This window comes from Cervus canadensis, chromosome 6 (assembly GCF_019320065.1).
Source record: "Cervus canadensis isolate Bull #8, Minnesota chromosome 6, ASM1932006v1, whole genome shotgun sequence".
Lineage (NCBI taxonomy): Eukaryota > Metazoa > Chordata > Mammalia > Artiodactyla > Cervidae > Cervus > Cervus canadensis.
The window spans coordinates 79,461,834-79,485,906 of NC_057391.1; the positions used below are offsets into that span (position 1 = coordinate 79,461,834).

Below are 24,073 nucleotides of genomic sequence, written 5' to 3' on the forward strand. Positions count from 1 at the left end.
AGTCTCACAATACTAGGAAAAGAAAAATTATAGTTCAAAGCCTGCCAAGATGGAAAGGCCCTGGCAAACATTGCAGAATTCTATTTGATACCTCTGAAGGACAGGACTAAGGGGAAACTGGATTTAAACCAACCCTTAAGAAGCCTAAAACAAAGCCTCAAGTCATCTCAAGCCTGTATTGAATCAAGGTCATCTGCTCCTACTTTTAACTATTACCAGAAGAAAATTAAATCCTCTCCAGTGAACAATATCACCATTAAGAGCCTCTATCATTTCTCATACTTAATGTTTGACATTCATTTTTATATTACTAGGAATCCTAGGAGACAAGACCAAATGACTGAAAGCCACAAGAAAAAGACAAAAGAAAAAGATCAAAAGGGGATCTAGATATTATAATTATTAGACACAGACTTTAAAATAACTGTGTCTAATATGTTCAGTAAAGTAGATGAGAATTTCACCACAGAAATGGAATCTACAGTAACAAAAGAAAAATAACTAACTAAAATTCTAGAACTAAAAAATACATAATATAAAATTAATGATAAAACACATTCTTATAACAGTAGATTGGACACTAAATGAAATAGAAAACAGGTCAACAGAAAATAAACAGATGAAGAACAGATGGGAAAAAAAAGATGAAAAATACTGAACAGCATATGACAGATATTTGGGATGCAAAAAAAGATCTAACATCCATTACAAATTATTATAGAGTAGATTGTACTAGACCAATTCTCTTGGCAAGAAAAACTATAAAAGATCTAATATATACATACTTAGACCCCCAGAAGAAAGTGAGTGCAAGAGAGGGGCAGAAGCAATATCAGAAGAAATATGCCAAACCTGACAAAAGACTCAAGAGTACAAAGGAAACTCAAGAACCTTAGATATAAAGAAAACCACCTAAAAGCCTTAATAAAAACATTAAAACCAAAGACATTACCTCTCTAACAAAAACAATGGAGTCAAAAGGTAATGGGATGATATATTCAAAACGCTGAAAGAAAATAACTACCAACCCGCAATTCTGTGCCCAATGAAAATGTCCTTTAGAAGTGAAGACAAAATAAAAAGTGAACTACCTGAACTAACACAATATTGTAAATCAACTATACTTCAATTAAAAAATTTTTTTAAAAATTATCTGTGAAGAAAGAAAATAATCTCAGATGAAAGCACAGTAACACTGGAAAGACTCAAGAATACTAGAAAGAGAAAATGTGAGTAAAATTAAATAACTGAATTATTTAAAACAATAATAAAATAAAAACAAAAGAAAAAACCCAAAACAAAGAAACAAAAACCAAAAGAAGAATGGTAAATGAAATCAAAGAGCTGTAAGGTACTTGTATTATCCAGAAAATAACAGCAGTAGACTGTCTACAAAAATGGCCAGTTATTCCTCCCATTCCTTATGCACACTCCTTTACAATGTGACTTTGCTACTCTTCCTATCAAGACTCCACTCTTCCCATTAAGAGGAATTCGTTTTCTTTACCTCTTGAATTTGAGCTTTGGCTCATATAACTTACTTTGGCCAATGGGACATTAAAAAAATGTGATACAGCAAAGACTTGAAAAGTGCTTGAACATTTCAATCTCTGCCTCTCTTAGAACTTTTAGTCATCAAGTGAATGAATGTGCCTGCTTAAAAAGACCACAAAAAGAACAAACTCCCCAACCCTACCCTGGCCAAAAGCTTGCCCACCAACATACATTTAAGTGAGGCTATGCTATAATACCATTTGGTCCCAGCCAAACCACCACCAGACAACAGAGACCAATACAGCCTGAGCCAAACTGCCAATCCATGAGCTATTAAACTATAAGCTACTAACTAAGCCTTTTATGAAGTGATAACTAACTGATATAGAGCTAATACATATAAGTACATCAGTGGTTCTCAAAACAATTTTTTGGTGCTGATTTTGCACCCAGGGGACATGTGGCAATATCTGGAGACATTTCTGATTGTCACAACTGAGTGGGTGCTACTGGCATCTATTAATAGTAAGACCAGGGATGCTGATAAAAATCATATAAGGTCTCCACAATAAAAAATTATCCTCCCTAAAAAGTCAACAGTGCCTAGATTGGGAAGCAAAAAAGTAAAGAATGATAGAATGAGGCAGCCTTTAGAACAATTCCTATCTAACAGAACTTTCTACATGATGAAAATGTTTTGTATCTGTGCTACCCAATATAGAAGCCACTAGACACATTTGCTAGTGGGCACTTGAAATATGGCTACTTTGATGGAGGAATTACTTTTAAATTGTATTCGGTTTTAATGCATTTACTTTAAACTTAAATAGCTACATCAGCTAGTGGCTTCTGTACTAAACAGCACAGCTCTAAAATTAAAAGCTAGTGATACGGACAGTAGTTAAAATTAGATTGGATAACAGTTGAAATGAGTTTGATAAAGTTAATGCCCATAGTCACTTGCTACAAATAAATACTCTGAATATTCTTTTTTTGTTATTTCAGTATCTATAAATTCTGAAATGTACTACACTGATAAAACTATAACAGGAATTTTTAAATAAATTTACCATATCCTGCAAAAACAAACAATTATTCAGGAAATGCTGACCGACAACCTTAACTACAGGGCTTTTCTAGATTATTAGCATGAATGCCCTAGGAATTTCCTGGGCCTCTTTTTTTTTTTTTTTAAGGTTTAAAGAGATCTATAAAGAACTGCTATATTTTAGAGGCCTTCAAATGGTACAAAATGAATAGCTTTTAATCAAATCATTTCAGGTAATTAAATATTCATTTACTCCCCTACAGCAGTTCAGTCTCCTTTTTTACCCTCTTTTCTGCCCCACCCTATCCACCACAAGAGAAGGAAGAAGTTGATTCAATACTGGTACAATTCCATAGATTTTTTTAAACTTGTCAGCATTAAGTAGGTCAGTTTTCTGCTCTATTGGGTATTTTGGCAAAAGGTTTTCTTACTAGAATACAGTGGCTACTCTGCCTGGTAAGCACATACCACAAAGAAAAAAAAGACTTTGAATAACTCTCCTACGGGAAGAAAGGCTGCCTAATCTCTAGGAGAAAATCCCCGAGTCTTAATTGAATACTACCAGGAAATTCTGACAACAAAACAAAAGTAAAGAAAATTTCAACTCAAAATTGGTCCTATATAATGAAGTCTAAATACTTTAAAAGCCCTTAGTATCTAGCAATCCACAAAGATTCTGTTGAGACTCATATGAACTGTGGTGTTGGAGAAGACTCTTGAGAGTCCCTTGGACTGCAAGATTAAACCAGTCAATTCTAGAGGAAATCAATCCTGAATATTCATTGGAAGGCCTGATCTGAAGCTCCAAACTTTGGCCACCTGATGCAAAGAGCTGACTCATTAGAAAAGACCCTGATGCTGGGAAAGATTGAGGGCATGAGGAGAAGAGGACAACAAAGGACGAGACGGTTGGATGGCATCACCGACTCACAGAACATGAGTTTGAGCAAGTTCCGGGAGATGGTGAAGGACAGGGAAGACTGGCACGCTGCAGTCCATGGGGTCGCAGAGTCAGACACGAATGAGTGACTGAACAACAACATATATTATCAGCCCAATTCTAGTTACTGAGATTATAAACCAAAGGTAATAAATGATAACCTATCAGATGTTTTGTTAATAAGTCTAATAGAAAAACACCTATTTCTGCTTTATTGATTATGCCAAAGTCTTTGACTGCGTGGATCACCACAAACTATGGAAAATTCTTCAAGAGACAGGAATACCAGACCACCTGACCTGCCTCTTGAGAAATCTGTATGCAGGTCAAGAAGCAACAGTTAGAACTAGACATGGAACAATAGACTGGTTCCAAATTGGGAAAAGAGTACGTCAAGGCTGTGTATGTTCACCCTGCTTATTTAACTTATATGCAGCGTACATCATGAGAAACGCTGGGCTGGATGAAGCACAGCTGGAATTAAGATTGCCGGGAGAAATATCAATAACCTCAGATACACAGATGACACCACCCTTATGGCAGAAAGTGAAGAATAACTAAAGAGCCTCATGATTAAAATGAAAGAGGAGAGTGAAAAAGCCGGCTTAAACTCAACATTCAAAAAACTAAGATCATGGCATCCAGTCCCATCACTTTATGGTAAACAGATGGGAAAACGATGGAAACAATGCAAGACTTTATTTTTTTGGGCTCCAAAATCACTGCAGATGGTGACTTCAGCCATGAAATCAAAAGACCCTTGCTCCCTGGAAGAAAAGCTATGACCCAACCTAGACAGCACATTAGAAAGCAGAAACATTACCTTGCTGACAAAGGTCCATCCAGTCAAAGCTATGGTTTTTCCAATAGTCATGTATGGACGTAAGCGTTGGACTACAAAGAAAGCTGAGCACTGAAGAATTGATGTTTTTGAACTGTGGCATTGGAGAAGACTCTTGAGAGTCCCCTGGACTGCAAGGAGATCAAACCAGTCAGTCACAAAGGAAATCAGTCCTGAATATTCATTGGAAGGACTGATGCTGAAGCTGAAACTCCAATACTTTGGCCACCTGATGCAAAGAACTGACTCACTGGAAAAGACCCTGATGCTGGGAAAGATTGAAGGCAGGAAGACAGGGGGTGACAAGAGGATGAGATGGTTGGATGGCACCACTGACCCTATGGACATGAGTTTGAGTAAACTCCGGAAGTTGGTGATGGACAGGGAAGCCTGGCATGCTGCAGTCCATGGGGTTGCAAAGAGCCAGACACGACTGAGTGACTGAACTGAACTGAATAGAAAAAATCTTATCACTAAAATGGAAATTATGGAAAACTTCTCCCTTGTAAGACATACTTCCTGTGAGGACTTTTTTTTTAAGTGAGAAATGACTTAAAACATTTTAATGATTCTATTATGAAAGCAAATTTGGTAGAAGCTTATTAGAATAAATGATTTATCATAATTAACTTATTATTTCTTTTAAAAATCAATATTGTCTATTGTGGCTCTGAAAACTCATTTTTAATCATTTGTAAATCAAATATTAAAAATGAAAACTGACAGATACACATTCTGTCAACTAATTTATTTCGTATCAGACCAAAAGTTCCTGCAGAAGCAAGATTACTATTTCCTATTATGGACAGTGCTTCAGGGAGTTCCCTGGTAGCCTAGTGGTTAGGATTCTGGGCCTTCTCTACGGTGGCCTGGGTTCAGTCCCTGGTCAGGACACTGGGATTCCACAAGACACAGTGCCAAAAAAAAAAAAAACAGTGGTTCAAATGAAAGAAAGGTTAAAAAAAACTATTCACTGAATTTGTTTTCCAGAAAGTTTCAAGAATTTTAACAAATTCTAGAAGAAAAAGTGGAAATCCTGCAAGCTAGATCACATTGATGACTATGGAACACATAGGAATAAATTACTAGAAAAAATAATGCATTGTAGTCAACATTCATGTTGCTGTAAAATATATTTACATTCACTTTATCATATTTCACTCACTGTTAGAAACAAAATTTAGATATATACAACATTCCAGATATAATATATATTCCAGAAAAAAGCCAGAAATTCACTCATATTCATCTTTACTTAAGAACTGAAATAAATGTACTGCTAGATTGTTTATTTTCAGTGAAAGCTAGCCATTCTCTTCCCCAATGTCAGATGGTAAAAGTAGATAAAATTAAATTTATAGTAAATGAATAAAATTTTAGAATTTGAATGTCAAAATATACAATGGCTATATAGAAAAAAATTCCCAATACTGGCTCCAAATCTAATAAAAGTCTTTAAAATAAAGTACTTGCAGCTCATTGTCTATGTGGGCCAAGAAGAGTCACAAGTTCTTGCTGGGATCTTTTCCCCATTTTAACAGCTTGGCACCATCAGTAGCAAGTCTTCATATATTTTAAAGTTGTGTTTCAGAATGATGTAATGTACCAGAGGTAAGGAAAGAAGCCTCAACTAACCATTCATAACAGGGATTAAAGGTAGGTACTCACCAATATAATATGTGATGCTAGAGGTGTTCTGCAGCAGGAAAGGCATAGTTTTTGTTTTTTCTGTCTCAATTGTTCTCTTTTAAAAGTATAAATAACAAAAGGTATTTTATTGTTGATGATAATGCAGGTGAGTTGAGTTTTAGGATGTATAAAAGGATACAAACACAGCTAAAAAAGAAGTAAGATCTTTAATACAGCTACTTTTCTCTACATGTAATAGAATCTAAAATGAAGTTGATGTAGCCCTCAGGTGGGAATGGAAACCAATATAGCCTTTTAAGAATTCAATTTGGCAATACACATCCAAAGACTTTTAAATGAACATTTATCTAGGAATTTACCATATAGAAGTCATCACCTCAATCAGGTAGCTTACAGTACATCTGCACACACAGTGCCTCTCAAGTTTTAGCATGCATGAGAATCACCTAAAGAGCTTGTAAGACATAGACAGCTGGGACCCAGCAGGAGAGTTTTTGATTTTGTAAGCCTGGGTAGAAGCCAAAAATTTGCATTTCTAACAAATTCCCAGTTAACACTGATACCGCTGGTCCAAGAACCATACTGAGAACCACTGATACAGAGAAATGAACTTTATGCTGATATAATGTACATAAGCAGTAGTGTGCTGATAAAATGGCTCTGGAAGGAACTGAGCAGGGAAGGGGAGGCCCTAATTTGTAGCATTTGCCAGTTTCTTTAGTTTAACTACTTCCACCATACTTAACACCAAGTTACCAATAATATGGGCTTGCATAATTCTTTAATTACTGGTTCTGGTGAGTTGATAATTTAGAAAAACATAATGGTCATAAATTACTGGCAAGTGAAAATTTAAGTTATGAAAGTGTTATCCTATTAATAAACAAAAATACGCATTTGTGTATGTATATATGAATTTGTATATGTATGCATCATTTAAAGGTCAGAACGATACAGCCATATTAATAGCAATTACCTCTGTATTAGAGTATTAGAGATAACCTTTTTATATTTGCCTATTTGTAGTTTCAAAAGTAAATACAACTAACAAGTATTATTTGGGTAACTTTTTTAGTCAATATGCAAGGGAGACAAATGATGTCTAAGTAAAGAGATGCTCAACCTCACAATCACAGAAATGTAAATTAAAATAAAATACTACTTTATTCCCATCAGACTGAAGAGACTAAACAGATGAATAAAACCAAATGCCGGTGAGAATTTAAGGAAATGGGAACCCCAGTACACTGCCGGTGGGAGCATAAACTGGGCAACCATTCTGGAAAACAATCTGGCAGTATTTAGTGAAATTAAGTATGTGTATGGATCATAAGTCAGGAATTCCTTTCTTCAGTGTAGACTACAGAGAAGCCTTTGTACAAGTCAACACGGGATATGCATAAGGAAGTTCAGAGCAATTCTATTATATTAGTAATCTTTAAGCCACACCTAGAAATCCGTTTTCAGATAAATAAGTAAAATGTAGAAATGCACATAAAATGCAATATTATACAACAGTCAGTAGGTATAAACTAGATTTACACATTATGTTTAAATCTTAAAATAATGTTGAGCAAAAAATAACTGAAATTCCCAGCACAAAACCATTATACCAAGTCCCAGAATTCAAGCCAGTTTCACCTTGCATAACCAAAATCTCACAACTAAATTTAAAATTCATTTTGTTTCCGTGTTTCCCACAATACCCAGAAAGATGTTATTATGTAACTATAAAGTACCTATGTGTTGAACATCATACTGAAACAACATGAATGCATTTCTAAAGTGAAATGAATGCTATCATACAACTGGGACAGACAATATTTATTGGCTACCCAAAAAGCCACTCCCAATCCTTCCTTCCTTCTTGCCTCTCACTACAAAGGGCACTTAGAGGTGTCCATAAAACCCATTTTGGCCCATGAGACATTAGCAGCACTTCTGAGCAAGTCATTTCCAGGAAAGCTTTTTCTTGGCCTGGATCTTTTGCTGTCCTCTGTAACTGTGGGTAGGGGAATTGTGGCAGTTATCTTAGGACCATGAAGGCCAAGCATATCACAAAGATATGGGCCCCAACACTAGTTGAGTCACTGAAGCAACATGAGCAACTGCCTTTCCAGGCGTATGTAAAGAAAACAAACTTCTCTTTGTTTAAGCCTTGTAGTCAGATTTTCAATTACTTACACTTTATACAACCCTTTTATATCATATCAGAAACTCTATGTAAGTAATAAATCAGCCTGCCAAAGTTCTACCCTTCTGATAACGACTACTGTAATGAGTATCTGTTTAGAGTACTGCAAGAAGTCTGAGCTGAGGGAAGAATGAGACAGAATAAGAATATAGAATCAAGCAGCTCTCTTAAAAAAAAAAAAAAGAAGCAGCAGCAGCTCTCTAGGCTTTGAATTGCACACATTGGAAGAGCCCAGACTCTCAAATTAATCAATAAGGGTATTCATCAGGAGGGTCATCTCCGTGAACAATAACTTAAGCTTTCAAGTGTCAAAACAGATGCTTGGACTACAGTCCAAAAAAACTCATACTGTTAATATTCCTAGGTATGAAAATGGTATTAGATAATGGTACTATTCTTTCAACATTCTTATGCATTTGAAAGTTCCATGATTAAAAAGTAGGTGTTAATGTTAATTTCCTAGTTTGAGTATTGTGTTTGAGCTATATAAGATGTAACCACTGGGTAAAGGAACCTTCCTGTCATCTTTTTACAACTTCCCATTAATTTAAAATTATATCAAAACAAAATGGTAAAATAAAAATGTTGGAAGAATTTCTAACAGTTTAGTAATAAACACTATAAAACCTGGATAGAATGCATGAACAGCTATGTGAAGACTGAAATGTAAACATTACAGGTAGATCTGAGCAAAGCAACAGAACTTGTTGTATAGGAGTGCTTGGCCATTTGGCTGTGCCCCACTTTGTAGCCCGCGGCTCCTCTAACGGGAGCTCCTCAGTGCAAAGCGAGCAGGGAAATCACCTGGGCATTCTTCACTCTCCTTTCTCTCCATACTCCCACTGCTGCAGCCCCGAGGCCTTCTGTGGTGCATGCAAAGCAACAACAGAAAAATCAGCTAAGAATGGAACGCGTCCAGGAGCGAAAATTCTTGAGGGGACTATTTCTCTCTGTCCCACAGAACCCTGCTGCCAAGTGGGCAGGCGAAACTCCATTGTTTTTTCCTTCTCTCTCCCTATTCTCGAGAAAATGTCTCCACAAAGTTGTTCATGAGCTCTGAGCTCCCTCTCAACCTGTGAAGGTATGAATCTGATGCCAATTAACATAATATAATCTTTGAAAACTGAGAAAATGAGTAGACCTCCACCCAAATCCCTGACTGACCAATGACAGGAACACACATGGGACAGATCTGAAAAGCACGGACAGAGCTATCAATACTGAACTGACATTAGAATCACAACCCATAGAATGCTAAAACAAAAATATCAACATTTTTCACAGAAAGTAAACAAAACCTAGAATCTCATTATATAATACTCAGATTGAACGTCCAGGATACAAACCAAAATTACTCAGCCTGAAAACCACAAAAATCTCAGCTCATGTGGGAAAATACAACATTGATAAAGAGATGAACTTAGATATTGGAATTGTCCCACAAGGACTTTATTTATTTATTTTTTTTGCCCGGCCCCGCCCCCCCCACAAGGACTTTAAAGCAGCTATTGTAAAAATGCTCAAATAAATATCAAACATTCTTGAAATAAATGTTAAATCAGAAATCACCAGCAAAAAAAAAAAAAACAGAAGACAAAGAAGAACAAATAGAAATTTTAGAACTGAAAAATAAAGTAACCAAAAGTTGTGAATAAGATTTCAATGTCCTTTGAATTAAAATATACTTTTTCTTTCTCTTCCATTTTAATGTTTTCCAAAAAATCAAACTACTGAAATATGTCCAGTCTACAAAAAAAAAAATCAAACAGGAATGAAAAGATTCAGAAACCACACACCTCACTTAATGAACCAGGGGGCACCTCCACTCTTCTTCCTCATCTTTAAGTAACCCCTCAGTGTAAACTGACCTTTTTTCAGGCTCCAACTTAGATAAACTACTACTCAATCTTCAGGACACAGATCAAATGCCATATCCATGAAGCAAGTAAGAATATTTCTCACCTATAAGGCTCAAGAAGTACTAGAAGTTGCACACTGAAATTTGGCATCTATATAAGAAACATAGTATCTTTTTTATGGTTATTTACAAGTTCCATCTCTTCTAATAGATTTCTTCTAATAAAGCTATTCTAATAGATTTAAAATTCTTTAAGACCATGAAGTTTTGGCTCCCATTTCTTACCTACCTCAACATCTTCAATGAATTGATTAGTACAAAGTTGTTGAATTGAACTTCAATTATTAAAAGATCTTACAAACAAAATGTATGCGAGAACTTTGAGCTACATCAAAACTTTGTTTCTGTGTTTTAGTTTATGAATCAAAATCTACAGAATGACAATTTTTTGCACATAAAAAATGAATAAGCATTTACTGTATAGCACAGGAAACTATATTCAATATCTTGTAATAACCTATAATGGAAGATAATTTGAAAAAAAATACATATATATATATAACTGAATCACTTTGCCTACCCTAACACAGTATTGTAAATCAACTATACTGAAGTTTTTTAAAAAACGAAGAAACATGTAATATGGCAAGAGACATTTCCTTAACCCTTTTCTTATAAAAGTTTCTTTTAAAAGAAATATTAAAATTTAGTACCCCCAAAGTCAGGCAAATATCAAGGGAATTTAGCTATAACCTGTAAGGATAAAACAATTAAAACTGATCCTTTAAAATGGGATTAACTTAAAATTGTAATAACCACTTTCAACTTCAAAGAAACAGCTGTTATGCTATCAGTTACTCCTGGCCCTCAAATTTCTTATCTATATACAACAATGCCATACTATAAAACAAGAATAGAAGGTGATTATAAAATCAACTTTCCATTCTACCCTCCCAGAAGACCACTTGAACATCTATCCTTTGGCCTAAAAAATAAGATAGTTCACTATAAGTAAAAGACATCCAAATCAGTACTATGTGCAGTGGAAAGAGCATCCACTCTTTGGAATTAATCTTGGATTTAAATTCTCCTTCTGGTTTTCAAAGTCATTTAACCATTCTAGGCTTGTCTCTTCATCTGTAAAACCACCTACCTCATCCGGATTAAAGAAGAAAGTATATACATGGCTTAAAATAGCATCTGGTACACAAATAAATGTAAACAGCAGTTGGTATTGTTATCATTTCACCACTGGCATAACCACTGAGAAAAAGTTCTTCTTCAGCTTCTCCAAACCACAGTTGTCCTGCTTTACATAGGAATTCTGATATCATTCATTCTGCTTACTAATGAAAATCTTTAATTCCTAAAATGATTCAGTATCAAGAGTCTTCTTTCTCTGTTCCTGAGATCAAACTATCAGCAGGCCTTTCGAAGAAACAAACAGTACTTATGACAGAAGTCTCAACATATCACCTTGACTGTCCTGAAACCTTTTCATTAACAACTGCTACTATCCTTTCCAACTAAAATAACGACCCTTGTGAAAACGCGAAACTTTGCATCTCTAACAGATAGTGTGGCATCATTTTTTTCTTTTTTGAAAAAGGCAAGGCTTAATTTAGAAAATATGGAGGGAAGCTAGATTTCTAAATGATTCCAAAAATGATAAAATCAGAAAATTTTGGGAATTCCCTGGCAGTCCAGTGGTTAGGACTTGGCACTGTCATAGCAAGGCACAGGTTCAACCCCTGGTCAGGGAACTAAGATTCCACAAGCCTCAGGGGGCCACCAAAAAAAAGAGAGAAAAAAAAAAATCTGCATCTAACAAGTAATTATCCGAATCTCAATAGTCTCTGGATTTAGGACAATCATATCAAGAGGATGGGAGAAAGTACCCAACTACAAATTTTAAAAAGAAAAAATTTAACCTAACCTACTTTAACAGGTCTTCCCTGGTGGCTCAGATGGTAAAGAATCTGCCTGCAATGCAGGAGGCCTGGGTTTGATCCCTGGGTCAGGAAGAGATCCCCTGGAAAAGGAAAAATGGCAACCCACTCCAGTTTTCTTGCCTGGGAAATCCCATGAAAAGAGGAGCCTGGTGGGTGGGCTACAGTCCATGGGGGTCACAAAAGTCAGACACAACTTTGAGACTAAACTACCACCACAGGGTCTAAACTAGGATGAGGCAAGTGAAGTACCCTAGCACAGAATCTAAGAAGGTACTCACTCTCAGGATCATGTGACTCCCCCATGAGACTACTACTCATTCATTTATTCAACACCTACTGGATAAACAGGTCCATTCCTTGTCCTCAAGGACGTAGCAGGCCAATGAAGGATGCAGATACACTAATATATAATTGCAATTTAGTTTGAGAGTTGCTATAATAAAGGTAGATACTACATACAGAGGTATCATAGAAGATGAAATGGTGAAAGTGACTTGGGTGAGCCACAAAGCGATTCAAAGAGGCAATGTATCTGGAGTTTAAATAATTTATCAAAGTACCCCCAAGAGGCTAAGGTGGGCAAGAAACAGCATTCTAGGCAAATGGAATAGCTGGCAAAAGCTCAAAGGCAGATGTATTGAAGGAACTACAAGAAATTTGGTGAAAATAATCTAAAAGGAAGCAGTGAGCTATAAAACTGAAGTGGTAGCTAGAAAACAGATAAGAGTTTAGGCCCATAACGTAGGGCTCCTTAAACACCACATTTAGAAATTTATTTCACAAGTAGTAGAGTATAATTATGAGTGGTAAATCAGACCTGTGACTTAGGATAATTCTGATTACTTTCTGTTTTCTGGCTGTTCTGGACTAGAACAGTGACTTCCAAACTTTTTTGATCCTGTATCCCATTACTAAAATATTTTTAGTGTATCCTTCAATGTGTGTACATTTAAACTACATCTGGACAATACTATAGTCACATATTAATCACATAAGTAGAAAAGGTTTAAAGCATGAGATGATAAATATAATAACACAAATATAATAACAGTCAAAAAGGAGAAACAATCCAAAGGTCTATCAACCGATGAATTTTTTAAATGTGGTATCGTCATACAATGGAATACTATTCACTAATAAAAAAGAACAATGCAGCTAGGGACATCCCTGGCAGTCCAATGCAGGGGGTGTGAGCTCAATTCCCGATCAAGGAGCTAAATTCCATATGACTCACAGCCAAAAAACCAGAACATAAACAATGGAAATAATACCATAATAAATCCAATAAAGACTTTAAAAACGGTCCACATAAAAAAAAATCTTAAAAAAAAAATTAAGCCAAGTGAAAAAGGCCAGACATGAGACCACATATTGTATGATTCCAACTACATGAAATCTCCAGAAAAGGAAATTTTTAAAACACAAAGTAGATTACTGACTACCTGAGGCTGGACATAGGTACGAGAATTTATTGCAAATGGGCACAAGGAATTTTATGGGGGGATGGTAATGAAGATATTCTAAAACTGAATTTTGGAGATTGTAGGTCAATTACACATCAAAAACAAAATTTATAGAAAAAAAGATTTGTGGTTACCAGAGGGAGGGGAGTGGAGAAGGGGAGAATTACATGAAGGCAATCAAAAGGTACAAACTTCCAGTTATAAGTATGTACTAGGGACATAATGTACAATATGGTAAATATAATGAATACTGCTGTATGTTATAAATGAGAGTTAAGAAAGTAAATCTTAAGAGTTCTCATCACAAGGAAAATTTTTTTCCTTTTAATTTTGTTTTACTATGGACTTCCCTGGTGGTTCAGTTGGTTAAGAATCCACCTGCAATGCCGGAGACCTGGGTTCAATCCCTGGGCTGGGAAGATCCCCTGGAGGAGGGCAGAGCAACCTACTCCAGTATTCTTGCTTGGAGAATGGAAGAGGAGCCTGGAGGGCTGCAGTTTTTCCTTTTGTTATACTATGAGGTGACAGATAAGTTTCACTGAGAGGAGAAGGGGGCAGAGGATGAAATGGTCAGATGGCATCACTGACTCAATAGAAATGAGTTTGAGCAACTCCAGGAGATAGTCAAGGACAGGGAAGCCTGGTGTGCTGCAGTTCATGGATTGCAAAAGAGTCGGATATGACTTAGTGACTGAAGTGATAATCACTTCATGATATATATGAGTCAAATCATTATGCTGTATACCTTAAACTTATACACTGCTGTACTTCCTGGTGGCTCAGATAGTGAAGAATCCGCCTGCAAGGCAGGAGACCTGGGTTCGATCCCTGGGCTGGGAAGATCCCCTAGAGGAGTGCATGGCAACCGACTCCAGTATTCTTGCCTGGAAAATCCCCATGGACAGAGGAGCCTAGTGGGCTACAGTCCTTGGGGTCGCAAAGAGTCGGACATGACTGAGCGACTAAGCATAGCACAGCACTTAAATGATATCTCAATAAAACTGGGGAAAAGTTATGCTTACACTGTAGTCTAAATATTTAGAGTGTACAATAGAATTATGTCTAAGAAAACAATGTACATACCTTAATTTAAGACTAATGTTAACCACCATCTGAGCTTTCAGAGTCATAATCTTTTGCAACAGTAAGACCAAAGATCACTGATCACAGAACACCATAACAAATATAATGAAAATGAAAATGCCTAAAATATTGTGAGAATTACCAAAATGTGACACAGGGACATGAGGTGAGCAAATGCTGTTGGAAAAATGACATAAACAGACTTGTTCCATGCAGGGCTGCCACAAACCTTAAATTTGTAAAAAATGCAGTATCTGCAGAGCACAGTAAACTAAGGTAAGCATCTACTGTAATATAAAAATTAATGCAGATATCCATGCAGAGTAACTTCCTAACAGACTAGAAAACAAAGTTGGAAGAAAAAAGGCTGGTTGGGGGCCTATGTGACAGTTGAAAGACACCACTGAGACCTAAATGCAAGACAGTGATAGTGAGAATGCAAATCTTATATGTGATAAGCAGTTAACATCTAGAGCTCCAACAATTCAACAACAACAAAAAACCAAACAACTTGATTAGAAAGTAGGTGAAGGACTTGAATAGATATTCTCCAAAGAAACTATATTTGTATAAAAGCCAACGAGCACATGAAAAGATGCTCAGATGGCTCAATATCACTAATCATTAGAAAAATACAAATCAAAGCCACAATGAGATACCAGCTCATACCCATTAGAAAGACCTTTACTGAAAAACAAACAAGAGTTGGTGAGGATGTGGAGAAACTGGAACCTTTCTGCACTGTTAGTGTGAATGTAAAACGGTATGGCAGCTCCTCAAAATTTAAACCAAGCACCACAATTCCACTTTTGGGTATACACACAAAAGAACAGAAAGCATGGGCTCAAAGAGATATTTGCATACCAATACTCATAGCAGCATTATTCACAATAGCCAAAAGGTGGAAGCAACCCAAGTGTCCAATAAAGGATGAATGGATAAATAAAATGTGCTATACACAAACAATGGAATGTTATTCAGCCTTAAAATGAAAGAAACTCTGATACATGCTACAGCATGTGTGATCCTCAAAGACACCACGCTAAGTGAAATTAAGCCAGTCACAGTAAGATAAATAGTATATAATTCCATTTACATGAAGTACCTAGAGTGATCAAATTTACACATAGAATATAGAATGTTGGTTGCCAGGGGCTAAAGGGAGAGGGGAATAGGGAGGTGTTTATTGGGTAGAATTTCAATTTTGCAAGATTTAGAGTTCTGCAAGATTTAGGAGATTGGTGGCACAATAGTGTGAGCATATTTATTACCACTGAACTGTACAGTGAAAAAATGATTAATATGGGGACTTCCATGGCAGTCCAGTGGTTAAGTCTCCATATTTTCAAAGAAAAGGGCAAGGGTTCAAGCCTTGGTCAAGGAACTAAGATCCCATATGTCACATGCGGCCAAAAAAAGAAAAAAGATTAATATGGTCAATTCTATGCTATGACAATCACTTCCTTGCCAAAAATTTTAAATACTTTTGTTAAACATCTCATATCTACTATATTAGAAACCAGTTTCCCAAATAATTCTCAAATTATTAAAATAAACAAGAAAATAAAACACCCGAGTAGACTTTGAACAAAAATGACTAGTATTTTCTAGAAACAAAAAAACCTGAACTACAAATCTTATTTTTCATCTTGTTTATAAAGTTTTGTCTCTACTTTTGAGTACAGCAGCATGCTGCTTTGTCGATATGAAATAAAACTCAAAACTGATTTTACTTCTTCCTGTTTAGGCATCTTATTTTCAGTATATTTCAGTAAACAAGAAGAGAACACAAAATTCTTATTGGACTCATACACCATAATTTCCTGCAAATATTCACCTTTTTCATTTATTACGCCCATGTTTATATTCTTTATCCTACAATGGCAGATTCCATGCCGTAGGCTCTTATCATCTTATGCTGATACTCTTCCCTTCAAGTGGCAGGGTTCTACGTCCAGCTACTCCTCTGAACCTGAGGAGACCTTCATGACTACTTCAACCATTCGAAGAGAGCAAATTAACAGTATGTGACTTCCAAAAACTAAGTCAAATATGCCATACAACTTCACCTTGCTCTTTTGGGATGCTCTCTCTTGGAACCCAGCCAACATGCTGTGAGGAAACCAAAAAGTCAAAACAGGTCATATATAGGTGTTCTGGCCTACAGCCCAGGTCCCTACCAACAGCCAGCATTAACTATGAGACACAAGAGTGAGCAAGCCTTCAAACGATTACAGCTCCCAGGGAATGAGCTACCCCCTTTCCGCCAGTAACCCCACCTCACTCCTCTTGTTAACAGACAAGCTGTCCCCGCCAAGCGAGCCTTACCCAAATTACAGATACACAAGCAAAATAAATGACTGACAGGTCTAAAACCACTAAGTTTTGAGTGGTTTGTTATGCAACAAGAAATAAATAACACAAGTTCATAAATACAATCTGGAAAATGTACAAAACAAGAAAGAAAGGAACTTTAATTATCCTAAGTTTCACCACTGTTAACATCTGACACATATTTTACAAGAGAATCTTTTGCCCCAACCACCTAAGATTCCAGATGCTTTGTTTTTAACCAGCTTAAAGGGTTAAATTCTTAAAGGCAGTCAACTGTTTGCATCTAATAAGAAATAGGAAGGAAGACTATTAATATTCATCCTACTTTTCTTATCCTGATTTCTCTTTCACTTACCTGTCCTGAGTGAGGTATCTGAGGATGGCTGGCCCACCAATATTCCAATCTATGGATGTGGATCAAGATCTTGGGTTATAACAGCAGCTGCACTGGCCTTCTTCCTTGGAAGAAGTTGCTTAAGCCCCAAATCTGAAATTTTCAAAGAAAGAAAATGTTAAATATAGATGCCTTTTAAAAATCATTTATAATTCCACCTCTACAACTGAACAGGGGCTGTTAGAGGAGGGTAAGATCACAGAGAAGTGAATGCACAGGTTTCACTAAAATGAATTTGGGTAATATGGATTTAATCCAGCTCTACTTCTTAATAATTATAGAATTTTAGTGAAGACAAAAATTGTACGTGCCAGTCCTGAATATTCATTGGACGGACTAATGCTGAAGCTGAAGCTTCAATACTTTGGCCACCTGATGCAAAGAACTGACTCACTGGAAAAGACCCTGATGCTGGGAAAGACTGAAGGCAGGAGGAGAAGGAGGTGACAGAGGATGAGATGGTTCAATGGCATCACCGACTTGATGGACATGAGTTTGAACAAGCTCCAGGAGTTGGTGATGGATAGGGAAGCCTGGGACGCTGCAGTCCATGGGGCCGCAAAGAGTTGGACACGACTGAGTAAAGAAAACTGAACTGAACTGAATCTCATCATGTGATGAAGACTGAGCGGATAGGATCAAAATTTGGGGCTGAGGGTCAGAAGACCTGGATTTTAAATTCAGTGACCATTCTGCCTTGTAGTAAGAACTTAAGATATTTCTCTGAGATACATTACCTTTAACAGGAGGGCTGCATTTCTTGAACAGGTGCCAGCCATGACAAAATATGGGTTTAAAGTTACCAAACTGCCTACTATGAAACTGTCCTTCCTACTATTTTGGTGTTAAAATGGCTTCTTTTATAAGATGTGATAGACAGTACTAGTTGTGTTTTAAATACCCTAAAGAGTAAAAATCTAAAGTTACAGCCCTATGTAAATGATCTCAAATTTTTAGAAATTCTAGTGTCTAATATTATGTACATGAATCTAAAATTCCTTTTACTTCTAACATTCTAAATATTCATTTATTAGTCCACTAATATTATGTACCCAATATATGACAAGTACTCTACTAGTGGCTGAGGAGCCCTAGAAATATTTCAGACTAATCTCTGCTCTAAAAAAATCTCCCAATGTAACAGGGAAATCAACGCATAAACTTCAGACACAATTTAGTGAGTTAAGTCTTCAAATAGAGGTTTTGCACCTATGACATATACATAGGAGGTAGACTAGCAGAATGAATGCGTTTTTAAATAAGCAGGATTTTGGACTGACCTTTGTAGTTGTGTGAGAATTTACCTCTTTGATCCTCAATTTCCATATTTGCAAAACAGGAATGATAACAGCTACCACTGAGTTATGGTAAATAGATAAGATGTTAAGGGCAAAGAGTCAATCCACCCGAAAGTTTGGCTTATATACCTTCCAGAAGGCAAAATAAAAATGTATCATGTATTAATGATCTGGCACAAAAGGGATTATTTCAACACTGATTTACACTCAGTGGTACCTTTCTCTACTAGCCTATAAACAATGGAAGGACACAACCAAGTTTGCTCCATTTTGTATTTCTAGCACATAGTACAATGCCTTGTAAAGAACAGGTATCAAATAGTTTATAAGGAAAAAATGACTTATTAAATGAATGACTTCTCTCTTTTTTCCCCATAGGAATTAAAGTTACAGTAGCTTGAAAGTAAAAATTCTTAAGGTTTTTATTCAAAACTAATTTTAAGTGTATATATTAATCACCCAAACCTATGATACTGGAACCTGGATATGTATGCCTGTTTTGAAAAGCAAATAAATTCACCATTAACAATGCCAATAGTGGTGTTCCTGAATAAAAAGACTAGCAGCAATTAATATTCTTCTTTATTTAAAAAATATTCTTGAGAGTACTTATTTGCCAAAAACTCTTCAAAACATTTTCCATGGATTAATTATCTCACTTAATCTCGATAACACTGCTTATGAAATTGACTATTAATATTATAATTTTATAACTAGAAAAACTGAGGCATAGAGAAGTTACTTTCAACATCACAAAACTACTATGCAGGAGGGTTGATATTTTAAAAAAAAAAAAAACAGGCTGCATGACCCCAGACTACTCTTTTATATTTTTCTTTAACTAAATAAAGAAAAAACAAAACATATTTTACCAGAAGTAGGAACATTTGCTCTAATGACTCTTAAAAAAACAAAACAAAAAAACCACTAAACAGAGAGTCCTTTAATATGTGTGCAAACACAAATATATAGCACAGTTCCTGCCCTCAAAAGCCCCACACACCAGTGCAACAGTGTAAATTAACAAGACACATCTTTTTATTCTTTTAAATTTAATTATTTCAATGTTAAGCTTATCTGTAATTTCTTTCTCATTTACTTTACTTTTTCATTTATTTTATATTTCAATTACATTTCCAGGTATTACTACGTTGAGCTTTCAGAATATATAGGAAAGGCTTATATGGTTCTATATGTTAAACTGAGTTAAAAATTGGAAGACACTAGAAACTTATTTTATATGGACATCCACTTTCAGATAATTACATTATAAAAAACCTACAGAATAAGGAGAGTTGAAATTAATTTCTAATAGATGCTATAACAAAACAATTTCAGATGTAAGTTGCAAAATATATTTTTAGCATACAATGTGTTTTACTTCATTTTTTCCTTGGCCTGATTCTAGAACAGACTATAATGCTTTAATGTTTTACTTTTGGTTTTAACAATTAAGTTAAAAAAGAACTAAATACCAAAATAACAATAGGTGCAGCAAATGCTTTTTAAATATGTCGATTTAAATACAGTCGATTTAAATAAAATCGACTGGATACATAACTAGTAAAAACACATTACATGTAGTTCATTTAATCATAATGAACTAATACAATTAAAGGAATATTGAGATTTATCTCAGTGTAATCCATGATTACATTTCACATCTTTCTGCCTATATAACAAACGATAACTAAGTCTCCTTACCATATTATACCTATTTGCAAAGGAAACCAATATTCCAATGACAGGAGCCATAATAAATTATGGGTGTTAGCAGTAATTTCCAAACATCTTCAGTCTGTAACAAATTAGGTGTTTATTAAAGAGGATATATGAATATATATTACTTCTAAAATAGTACAAGAATGGGGGGGGGTGTAAAAAACATAATTGGAAACACTATCATTGTGAATTCACAGAACTAAATAAAAGCCTGCTGGTTCAAAGATTTGGCTTGCCAAATTTTTTCCTATGGGTAAATGTTTGATATCCACTGGGCATTTTATACCACTTCCAAGATTAAGAGTCTTCTGCTAATTCTATGAAGATAAATGAACTCCTAGGTTATTTATGCTCCAAGTAGCTAACACTAGAGGAACAGATCAGAAAAGGGCAACTTAAGCACATTTAAGCTTTATTCAGACCTGTAACAAAGAAATTTGACATACTTTCCACACAGAATGTGCCTACAGGAAAAAATACACATACATATTAAAAAACAACCACCAGCACTTACTTTTTTTAAAACTAGAATCACTATGCCAGTTAGATTAAGTATAAAGAGGAGAGAAAATCTTCCCAATTACAAACTAAGTCCTCCTAGCTAATAATACTTTACTCATAAATTTTGTTTATCTGACTAGTTATTTTTATCATACCTGAAGATCCCCATGTCTTTCACCTCCTAGTACCTTTTCAAAGGTTTTAGACCCTTTAAGCCATCCAGCCTTAGTTATAGATGCCATCCAAAAAAAATCAGATGTTGACTACCTCCTTAATACTCCCTCTTTACATATGAAATTAATAGCTCTTATAATTTCATTTCACTAAGGTCAAGTTCTGAGTGATGTGTTGCTCAGAACTCCAAGCCTATGCTGCATGGCCCCAAATCCCTCCTCTCAAAAAGGTTAACAAGCTATTCTTTTCTCTTAACAAAATACTAATTCCTTGCTACTCAAACTGTAGTTCATAGACTGGTACCACAAGCAGCATCCAGAAGTTTGTCAGAAATGCAAAATCCCAGGCCCGACGTTGGACCTATTGGTTCAGAATCTGCAATTTAACAAGATCCTCATGTGATTCATACACACAGAAAAATTTGAGAGGCACTGTCCTTGTTCACCCTTTTAGGGTTTTTTCCTCTTGCTTTACAGTTCCTCATTTCCTATCTGGCATAAAAGGGACCAAATCCTTTTTCTTTTAAGCATATTAAAACCCACCAAAATGAAATGAGGACTCTTTAAATAAGATCACAGAGTTCTTTATAACCTTCGTTTCATAAAAGACTGTAAACTCCATGAAGCCAGGGACTTCACTGTATCCTCAAAACCAAAACAGTGCCAGCAAATACTTGTAGAGAGAACAAATTAGACGGCAGATGTTCCTTAAAGTCCTCGAACTCTTAACTCTTTGGCTCTTGCATTTGCTATAAGCAAAACTCTAAGGCAAAGAAAGCTAAAATAAGAAACCATCTAAATTTACAAAATGAAAACTATACCACTTTAAGGATTTGATCAAGGTCACAAGGCAGGTTCATGATTAGGTTCACAAGGCTCAACATTTTCATCAAATCATTATAAGTATGATTTTATTTCATTCTTATTTGTTGTTGTTCAGTGGCAAAGTTGTGCCCAACTTTTTGTGACCTCATGGACCGCAGCAAGCTAGACATCCCTGTCCTCCACTATCACCTGGAGTTTGCTCAAGTTCATGTCCATTGAGTCAGTGATGCTATCTAACAATCTCATCTTCTGCTGCCCTCTTCTCCTTTTGCCTTCAATATTTCCCAGTATCAGGGTCTTTTCCAATGAGTTCGCTCTTCCCATCAGGTGGTCAAAGTATTAGAGCTTCAGCTTTAGCCTAAGTCTTTCCAATGAATATTCAGGGTTGATTTCCTTTAGGACTGACTGGTTTGATCTTGCAGTCCAAGGGACTCTCAAGTCTTCTTTAGCACCAATTTGAAAGCATCAATTCTTGAGCACTCACCTTTTTTATGCTCCAACTCTCACATCCATACATGACTACTGGAAAAGCCATGGCTTTGACTATACAGACCTTTGTCAGCAAAGTGATGTCTTTGCTTTTTTTTTTTAAGCAACAAATATTTTTATTAGTAGGAGGCTAATTACAGTATTGTAGTTGTTTTTGCCATGCACTGACATGAATCAGCCATGGATTTACATGTGTTCCCCATCCTGAACCCCCCTCCCACCTCCGTCCCCATCCCATCCCTCTGGGTCTTCCCAGTGCACCAGCCCTGAGCACTTGTCTCATGCATCCAACCTGGACTGGCGATCTGTTTCACACTTGATATATACATGTTTCAATGCTACTCTCTCAGATCATCCCACCCTCGCCTTCTCCCATAGAGTCCAAACGACTGTTCTATACATCTGTGTCTCTTTTTCTGTCTTGCATATAGGGTTATCATTACCATCTTTCTAAATTCCATATATATGTGTTAGTATACTGTGTTGGTGTTTATCTTTCTGGCTTACTTCACTCTGTATAATGGGCTCCAGTTTCATCCATCTCATTAGAACTGATTCAAATGTATTCTTTTTAATGGCTGAGTAATTGTCTTTGCTTTTTAATATGCTATCTAGGTTTGTCATTGCTTTTCCTCCGATAAGCAAGCATCTTCTATTTCATGGCAGAGAAAAATCTGTCACTGATTCTACTTTTTCCCCTTCCATTCACCATGAAGTGATGGAATCGGATGCCATGATCTTAGTTTTGTGAATGTTGAGTTTTAAGCCAACTTTTCCACTCTCCATTATTGTATTTTCACTTTTCATTATTATATTCTAGGTCAAATGACTGTAATACTTGCTCTACATATACATCCTCCCCTAACATCCAGGTAGTTAGCAAACTCAAATGTCCAGAAGAGTTGTGCACTGGGAGTTTAAAATGTACACAATGCTGGAAAGAATCTGTATATAAAAATTAAAGACTACATGGTATGATTAAATTCTTTCAATCCTTATAAAGCTCAAGTTGAAATCAAGAATAGGAACAAAAGAATAAAGGTATTAAAAGATCAAAAAAGTCAAGAACCAGATATAGCAACAAGATACAGAAAAGATCAGGATTAAAAGCAATCAAAGGTTTCAAGGAATGAGACATAGGCAAAAGCAGTTACAAAGACAAAGAATACCAACCGAAGCAGCATCCTCTTCAACAACCTCTAACAACACACAATGAAAGAAATTTTGAAAACAAGTAAAAAACTGTGGAATAGCTCCTGAAGTTAATATACCATTTCTCCAATCTACTATAGCCTACATACCTAAATTAACAAGTAAATATTTCCCGAATCCTTAAGAGATCAGTAAAAAGTAAATTAGGTTCAATATGTACTTATTTTCTATGGCAAATAAGTATTGGTTTGGAAACGTTTTCATCAATCTTTACGAAGATTTTCATTTAAAAAAAAAAGTTAAAACTTTTGATTCTTCACCTGCCTTTTATATTTCATTTTCCCAAACTACTTTCAATGTCAGATTTAATTCAAAACAGATCAGTTCATGCAGAGATTTCTATTTCTAAGAAAGTTTTTCTACAAATCACTCCCTTATACACACACACACACACACACACACACAGAATTAAATCAGGGTCGGCCAAGACCATCAGAAAAAAGAGACCAAACAGAAATTGTAAAGGACTAATAAAACTGGCTATAAAAAGTAAAGCAGCTACACTGCAGAAGAGATTATGAAGAAAAAATAAGAGACAAAAATGACTATTTGGGGAAAATACATATAATATAAAAAATATATATAAAATATTTAATATCCTT

General features: G+C 35.7%; 1 protein-coding gene across 10 annotated transcripts in view; it reads right to left on the minus strand.

Annotated features, from left to right (window-relative positions):
- NUMB (NUMB endocytic adaptor protein) overlaps window positions 1-24,073 on the minus strand; it is a 175,049-nt gene that overhangs the window by 92,635 nt on the left and 58,341 nt on the right. For all 10 annotated transcript variants that reach the window (XM_043472486.1, XM_043472488.1, XM_043472491.1 and 7 more), the window contains exon 2: window positions 17,213-17,344. The gene's annotated coding sequence lies outside the window, so the exon portion shown is untranslated. The remainder of the gene's footprint in view (window positions 1-17,212; window positions 17,345-24,073) is intronic.